Source organism: Elaeis guineensis, chromosome 3 (assembly GCF_000442705.2).
Source record: "Elaeis guineensis isolate ETL-2024a chromosome 3, EG11, whole genome shotgun sequence".
Taxonomy (NCBI): domain Eukaryota; kingdom Viridiplantae; phylum Streptophyta; class Magnoliopsida; order Arecales; family Arecaceae; genus Elaeis; species Elaeis guineensis.
In genome coordinates, this window is record NC_025995.2 from 84,449,943 (window position 1) to 84,459,198 (window position 9,256).

At 35.2% G+C, this 9,256-nt stretch overlaps 1 non-coding gene across 1 annotated transcript; it reads left to right on the plus strand.

The window, feature by feature from the left end:
* Positions 1-917: 917 nt before the first annotated feature.
* LOC114914034 (small nucleolar RNA R71) lies at positions 918-1,023 on the plus strand. The gene has a single exon (XR_003800467.2). It is a non-coding gene; the product is annotated as a small nucleolar RNA R71 (small nucleolar RNA).
* The last annotated feature ends 8,233 nt before the right edge of the window (positions 1,024-9,256 follow it).

Below are 9,256 nucleotides of genomic sequence, written 5' to 3' on the forward strand. Positions count from 1 at the left end.
CTTATTGATTTTGCTGGGTTGCTCTAAGATCTTTTCATTCTTGAGTGTCATAACAGATTTGGCAAGTTCTAAAAAAAATTTAAGGGCATTGGAACTCTCAACCATATATGGCCCCTTCGGGTTACTTTCAGGTTGACTCAGCAATTTTTCTCCTTCTCTCCTATTGAATACAGTAGCTAGCTAGCCAATTTGGATCTCTAGCTTGGCTATAGATTGTGTATAGGAGTGAAGGATCTGGGTATTGTTTTCTAGCCCCTTCAATGCTTATAAAATCTTCTCTTCAAAAGCCAAATTATGGATAATTGGAGCGGGTTGAGGAACATTTTAAAACTTTGGATAGGGTGTATGCCTATAGGTTGCATTTGGATGACTTGGTGTTTGTATAGCTAGGTTACCCATTAGTTGTGGTTTCCATAAAAAGTTTGAGTGGTTTCTCCTGCCTAAATTGTAAGTATTGGAAAAGGGGGTAATTACCTAATCTATAAGTAGTTTGGGTTTGGGCTTACTAAAATTGCTTTTGTACACACTCAAAAAATTGGGGTGCGATTGGGCATTCACTCACAAAGTGGGTGTGACTCAAACATAAAGCACAAACATCTTAAGCAAAAAAGGATGGAGCAGAAGAGTGTCCGACATTCTGTAAATGATTTAGTTTTCAAGACAACTCATCTACTTTACTATGGATATTCATGAAATTTTCAACTTTATAGATTCTACCTTTCTTTTGGACAAATAAGGGTTTATCTCTACAAGAGGCAAATATGTGATGCAAGAAATTTTTGCTAAGGATTTCAAATAACTGTCATGCCTCATCTTCACTTTTTACCATAAATGTCCCTTCGCATGAGGTGTCGATTATTTATTGATATTTTTCTGATAATCCATCATGAAAATACTGAACTAATTGCCATTTAGGGACTACATGGTGTGGGCATTTATGAATGAGGTCCTTAAATCTCTTCCATATTTCATGAAATAATTCTCCATCCATTTGAAAAAAATTAGTAATAGCTTTCCTAATTTGATTGGTTTTTCTAATTGAAAAGTATTTCTTGAGAAATTCTCTCTCGTTGATCTCCGGTTGAAATGGTCACTGAGTCTAACAAATTTAACCAATGTTTGGCCTTATTCTTGAGTAAAAAGGGATAAAATTTTAACCTAAGAGTATCATCAGAAAAATTTTGAATTTTAATAGTGAAGCATATCTCAAAAAATTTGTCTAGATGTTTGTATGGATCTTCATTACTGTCCATAGAAAGAAAGTAGCATTTGAATAACACTCAACTTAATCTCATGTTAGGAGGCATCTATAAACTAAAAAAAATAGATTATTAGTGATGGCTAACTACCATCGCTAATAGTCATTCTATTATCACTAATAGTATTAGCGATGGCACACCATCACTAAAAATCTAATGAAAATAATCTCATCACTAATTACCATTATTAGCGATGGCAAATCCACCATTGCTAATAATGGCAATTAGTGATGGTATTAGTGATAAAAAATTATCGCTAATAATTTTTATTTTTTTAATTAAATTATTAAAAACTATTAGCAACCATCATTATCATCATTATTATCATCACTAATAATTTTTTAATAAAAATTTTAAAAACTATTAGCAACGACTGATGATGTCACTAATGCCTTTGCCAATAATATTTAATTTTTTTAAAAAAATTATCATTAAATATTTTAAAAATTATTTTAATTACTTTAATAAGTAATAATATTTTTTACAATCTATTATAAAAAATAAAAATTATTTAATATAATTATAAATATAAAATTAATTATATTATATTAAAAATATAAATTATATAATATTATAAATTTATACTACTTTATAAGTATTAAAATTACATACATATCAAAAAATATATATATAAGATCCTCCTCATTATCCTCCTCATCTTCTTTCTACTTTTGTACATCCTTTTCAACAGCTGGTGGATGAGAGCTGGATATCCCAGCATCTTGTAACAAAGAAAAATAAAATATTATTAATAAATTTTGATATGAAAGTGTATATTTTGATATGAAGATGTATATTTTAATATACTATTTTATTCTTGAATAGATTATTTTTATATATTTTATTCGATGATACGAAGCTATAGACACCCTTGATCCATCGTTTGGATGGTTAGATTAAATTTTTAGCTCCTAGATTTTCTTTCTGAACTCAAGCCTAAACATATGAAGCTTTTAAATATAAAAATTTAAAATAAATAAAAAAAATTATTAATAGACTTACCTGCTATGATGGCTGTGATAATGAGCTCTGCTGATCGTGTAGATACAGATCTCAGAAAATCTCAACGACCGTATCACGGATGGCATCCCGAAAGCTCTAAGATCACCGGCTCCAAAGTCTTTGCACGACCTCCTCCACATGTGCATTAGCCCATGTCTGGGTCGTCGAGCCCTAAGAGGAGGATATCGATGAAGATCTTCGAGCTAGTGGAGGGTCAAAGCTATAGTCAAATCCTATGATCCGGCTCCTACTCACCCCTTCGATGGCCTTGAGCCATCGCTCGAGATCAAGGAGGGGCTGAGAGGATGGGTCCTCATCGTGTCGCGATACAAGATACTCTATATAATCCTCCTATACAGTTTAGAAATACATTAGTCCATATATATTAGTATATATAAAAACTTAATAAATAATGTTTTAAGTTGTTACCATGATCTGTTGAGAATATAGATCTAAGTAATTATCAATCCTCCTAGACTGGTATATGGCCTCCCATATCTACAGCTACCCTGATGCATGACCTAGCTATCGTGTCTATAATAAATAAATAATAAAATTAAATTAATTAAAATATGCACATGATCAATTCAATATGAAATTAATTTAAGTATAGAATTTTACCAATCTATCAGCTATAATATGTGTGCCAATGGAGCTACCAGTGTGCTTGATCGAATGCTACTGGACGAACCAATTCTGTCGTGCCCTCTACCATCTATCAGAGTACTCCTCAATACTTCATTGATCATAGAGGGCCTTCCATATGTCCGTCCATATCCAATGATCTGTATAAGACTTTCAATCTAATGGTGACTTGAAACTAGAGTGTTGTCTGACAGACTTTGAGGTTGTATAGCCCATCTTGAAACCTACGAGTGGCCACCTCCTCGAAGATCCGATGGTCGGCCTCCTCATCCTGAGGAGTCTTGAATCGATAATACTCCTACAAGTAGAAGCAAGTATGAATTAATAAATAAAATATAAATCTATCATAAATTTAAAAATTAAACACCTTTGACTTATCAGAAATATCTTCCAGGCTGCATCATGCTGCATTATGAGCCTTCGATGGCCAACTGGAGAACTCATTCACTGGCCTTAGCATCAATTGTCAGATGATCTCGATAATCACATGAGGTACGGAGGTCTCTGTAAATGTTCTACAAAATTAATTTTGAATAATAAATATTAGACTCTACAATGATTAAATTTTAAATATATTTAGTAAAAATATAGTACTTATAAGCGACTCTGAATATGGATAAACTCTCTATCCTTCGATCGAGTCAGAGGTGCCGTGAGCCAGACGGATCCTCTACCACACTACTGACTTTGAGAGTCGGACATTGCTCCGTATGACTATGGGGTCACTGGTGACCTCACGGCATCCGATCCCAAGAGTATCAAGATATCATAAAGAATGTTATATAAGATAATAAAAGATAAAATAACATAAAAGAGAATATCTAAAGTATTAGAGTTTACCATATGGTATGTATACATAGAACCATGCGAGCTGGCTGCATGAGAGCTCTCTCCTACGGAGCTCTGTCCTTGACTGTGATGGTTCTGATCTCGAAAAGACATGATTTATAATCTTTGAAAATAAAAATAACTAGATATCATATTGGATTAACTATGTACCAGAATAAAATAACTATGTATCATATTTATTTAACTATATATCATGATACCTTAACTTGTACCAAGTTCATAAAAATAATATGATATTTTGTATGCTTGGAGTAGAAAGTAATGTTATAATGGTTTGATTAGGAGCTGTGGTTGACGCAAGTATTTTTCACCTGATGGAGTTTGACTTCAATCTTTGTAGCCATGCTGGCATAAAGGTAATACTTTTTTGTATTTCTTTGTAGCTATGTACTGCTAGATAAGAATCATTTTTTCTGCTGATACATTATAGATGCTAACTAACAATCTTACATAACATCTGATTTCTCTGATGGAGGATCGACATCGATTGGTGAGTCTAGAGATAGATTTGCTGTAGTGCACCATTTGCCGTAGATCAAGGATAACGTTATAGAATTTATGTTCATAAAATCTAATCGAGTATATATGAATAAAGTTGAATATATATTCTAGATGCATTTATGGGGTCTGGCTTCTTAGCTATAGGTAGATCTTGATTTTCTTCTCTCCTATAAACCTAGCCACCAAGAGCCAGTAAGGTGATAAGAGAGTGCCATTTTTGCTTTCGATTATAAAGAACTCCATTGTTGCAAGCTAAAAGCAAAACCCAACAGCCCCATTAGCTTTAATACATCATATGGAAATAAAAAAAAGAGTCCATAGTAATGTGTGGAGCCAGTCTCCTTAATATCCATTTAGTTTGGATTATCATTGGAAAAAAAAATAAGAAAACAACCATAAGAATATAGCAAGCAAAATCCATCGGCATCCATCAGATTTTAGACATCATATGGGAACAAAAAAAAAGATCCCATAGCAATCTATGGAGCTATTCCCTTCAATATCTATTAATTAAATTTGAATCATTATCAGAAAAAATAAGAAGGCTACCATAAGAATATAGCAAGCAAAATCCATCGGTACTTGTCAAGATTTAGACATCATATGGGAACAAAAAAAAGAGTCCATAGCAATCTGAAGAGTCATTCCCTTCAATATCTATTAATTAAGTTTGGATCATCATCAGAAAAAATAAGAAGGCAACCATAAGAATATAGCAATCAAAATCCATCGACACCCATCAGCTTTAAGATATCATATGGATAGAAGAAAAAGAGGCCATAGCAATCTGTGAAGCCAGTTCTTTTAATATCCATTTAGTTTGGATCATCATCAGAAAAAATATGAAGGCAACCATAAGAATATAGCAAGCAAAATCCATCGGCACCTATCAGCTTTACGACATCATATGGAAAGAAAAAAAAAAGGCCATAACATATCTCATACCAAATGAATAAGTTGTTTAGTATACCTCATTCTAAATGTATCATAATCATAGATTGCCTAAATTTTTTGTTAGACAGCTCAGCCGACAGACCTTCCAAAGTATTATCTATAGCAAAAACAAGTGACACTAACATAATATATAAAGCTAGTGAGGTAATTAATAAGAGAGTGTCATTTTTATGATCGATTATAAAAAACTCTGCTGTCAGCTAAAAATAGATCAAAAAGCTAAAAGATAATAATAAAATCATGCCCAATTATCCCATGCAAGCATATCCTTTCCTTACCTAAACTATCCTTATTACTTCTTCCTTTATTCATTCTGACCGGGCCTAGGGCCTAGAATCCAATCGTCGAGCTGCTCCGAGCACCACCGAAGTAGATGAGTGGACCAGAGCCAGTCTGATGGTGGCCCAATATTGAACCTTTACCGTCGAAGGTAGTAGGGCTACTCTCGTCGGAGAGCTTTTTGGAGTGGTTTCATCTCTTTAGAATAATATTAATTTAAATAATATTATTAATAATATGATTAAATTAACTTCAAATATTATTAATTTATGATAATCAGATAAATTTAATTTTAAATATTTAAAATTTAAAAAGATAGAAATGGGGTATGGCGACGGTGATGGAGCCATCGCCATCGTTATTGCTAATACTCATAGTGTGACTGCAATGTGGGTCTGGCAGTGCGGCGCTCTGATGGCTCGGTGCTTTGATGGTTGGGCACTACAAAAGAGGGAGGTGGGGTTGCAGGTCCGGTCCGATAAGGGAAGGGGTGGGGGGAGAAGGGGGAGATGGTAGGGGGTATGATCCGGCAAGAGGAGGGGCGGGGGAGAAGGGGGAGGCCACTGTGGGTCCACTCTAACAAGAAGACGGGCTGGCAGAGAAGCGAGAGGTGGCGGAGGGTCCGATCTGGCAAGGGGAGTGGCGGGGGGATAATGGGAGGTTGGGCGGTGGGACGTCATCTCCAGAAGGCAAATGGAAAGAAGGGGGAGCTCGGGGAAGCGACGGGATGCCGGATCTGAGGCAGCTCTGATGGTGTGGGGGCTGGGGGGAGGAGTTCGGGGGCTCCAACGATGGGTCGGGGCTGGGGGGTGGGTCGGGAGCTCGGAGAGGTGGCTGGGGCTCGAGGGGCCAGGAGGTGGTCGAGGGGCTTGGGATTCGACAGATGGAGGCTCAAGGAGGTGGTCGGGGGCTTCGAGAAGCAGGATCTAGTGGCTGGGGGCTTGGGGAGGCGGTTGGTGGCTCAGGACATTAAGATTCGACGGCGAGGGAAAGAGGGGCACCAGAGGTGGGGGAAAGAGTGGGGTGGTGGTGGGATGAGCAAAAATGAAATGTGGAGAACCGACGGGGTGTTTTTAAGGTTAGTATTAGCGATGGCAAAATACCATCTCTAATAAGAACTTTCCATCGCTAATAATCTTATAACTAAATTAAATAAATAAATAAAATTACTTTCTATTAGCGATGCAATTTATCATTGCTAAAAGTCAAAAATATCGTCGTTAATAAATTTTTTTTTATGATGGTAAATATGTTGGTCGCCATTTTTCATTGATAAAAAATATTATTAATGACGGCTAATTTGCCATCGATAAAAACTATTTTTTTTATAGTGATAGGAGGCACTTGAATATAAGGAGAATATATGTATGAGGATGTAATAAAATATTCTTCAATTGATGAGGAGGGTTGGCTTCACTGGTGCAGCCATGTCCCTAGAATGGATAGTTCTGATAGTTTTTTCAATTTCTTCATCTAATGGTTGCAGTTCTGACTGTAAAGATCGATAACCAAACATGCAACTAAGAGTTTTAGATCAGAAAAATTTTATTTTTTTTCATAATTTTAATTGCAAATAAGTTTCACATAAAAGATAAACTCTAGCTAAGATTTAACCTAAGTCTAGACAGCTCCTAACTGTTCTAAGTTTATCTTCAAGCCCTCCAAGTTTAAAGTTAACTAACTAAATTGGCTAGATAGTATAAGATTGGTGGAAGGCTCTCTATGCTTTCGCAATGGTCCTAATTAAATAACCACCACTCTTCAGGATTGTGTATCTCTGAACCACTTTTTTTAGACACCAATCGATTGATTAATTTCAAATCCGATCCAACTTTTAGGTTTTCTTGTCCTAATAAACTCAAATTCTTTAGGGGCTAATGTCTAATTAATTTTATTTAAGGTTAGGTCAATACAAAATGAAAAAAATTATTTGTGGGTCAAGGAAGGGTGATAAAATCCTCACCTTATCTTGTGTTAGGGTTTGTATCCTTAAGATTGATTTGAGAATGATATGCAACAAATAAGATATCCAAATAAATAAGTTCTTCTTTCTTTTTTTTTTATTGTTATTTCTAATGTCACTATATATATTATGATATATATTTTTTATGTTAAAATGATCATGGACAATGCTCCCCGCTAATGGCACCAAAATGTGATATTGTCACAAGCACCAAAGATAAGAGTTTTAATCTAACTCAACTATTATGCAGAATAGTGTGAGATCAGATGTCGAATCCTTAGGGATCAATGGGCTATGTTGTGTTTAAATTAAAAAATATGATAAAGAAATAAGAATTTTAAGGTTTAACAAAGACAAAAGAAATAAGTTGATAGAAATAAAGTTTTAAAAAAATCAAGTAGAAAAAAGTACCTTAGGATCTTTGAATCTATCCTTAATCATAGATCAGTATTTAATTAAAGTAATCAAAATTACTAAAAACTACAAGTCTTAGTGATGATCAAGAAATAAGTTTATGTTTTAGTTCTAAATATAGTTTATCTCACTGAACACGAATCGTATCTTCAGATCATAACTTGTCTCTATGTAGTTGTAAATTATTCAAGAATAACTACCATAAAATTAGAAATACTACTACTTAAACACATGAATAAAATCATAAAAGCTATTTATGTTTGTAAAATATTCAATATTATTCAAAAAAAAGATACCTTATAATGTTTAAGTAGTTGATTGCATAAGAAAAGAAATATATAATAAGATTTAAAAAATTAAATACAAATCTGATCTTAAAGAGTTTATCTACTCTCCCGAGGATGAAAAGTTTAGCTGCTTATGGGTTGGATCTTGTTTGCCATCAAAAGCTCTATCTTCTTTGATTGTTGGGAAAGATCATGAAGAAGAAGAAGAAGCAGAACCTCCCATGCCACCAAAAATTCTCTCCCAAAACTCTAAAACCTAGCAACCTTCCTCTCTTCCTCTCACTTTTTTTTTCTCTACAAAATTTTTTCTTTCTTTGGGCCACCCCACAACCTTTTTATAACCCTCAAAGCCTCCTCAAACCCTAGACACCCCAAGTCTCCTAAACATTCATGCCTCCCTTTCTTTCCTATTTAAGCTTTGGCTCCCCAAACCCTTTTCCAAGTCTCACAAACCCTAGCCACCTCCCCAAGGTCTTGGTTTCTCTCATGCTTTTTTTAAAAAACCCTCAAGCCGTCATCTGTTGCATCTGCATCCCAAGCACATTTAAACTGCACCCACCCGCATGACCTCATGCCCACGTGCCATGTGCCCGCATGCAAGGACCACGTGCTCATCTTTGTGAATCACGAGCGTGGACTGCATGGCATTTCTGTGTGCTGTGTGCATGGACCGCACAATTGCTGTTCCTGTGAGCTGCGTGCCCGCACACAGGGACCGCACCTCCTATTCCTATAAGCCATGTGCGTGGACCGCATGCTCCTATGGGTCGTGGCTTGCTTTCCTCTAAGCCGTGTGGTTGCTTTCTTCTGATTTGGATCATGCATTTGTATTGGATGAAAACTTATTGATAGAGGCAGGCTAACTTGGGCTTTGTCTTGGGCTTGGTGATCGTGAAAATATATGTGATGGGCTGACAGTATGTATTCATTGGGAATCTTGCTAGTTGGTTTATGAATAATTCTTCACAATTAACAATACCTGAAAAAAAATAAGAAGCATCAAATACTAAATAATAGAGATTAAATGATATAGGTTCTAATACTTCTTATGTCATATTAATTCATTGATCATAATGCAAAAATCTCTACTAGCAGGGTATAGA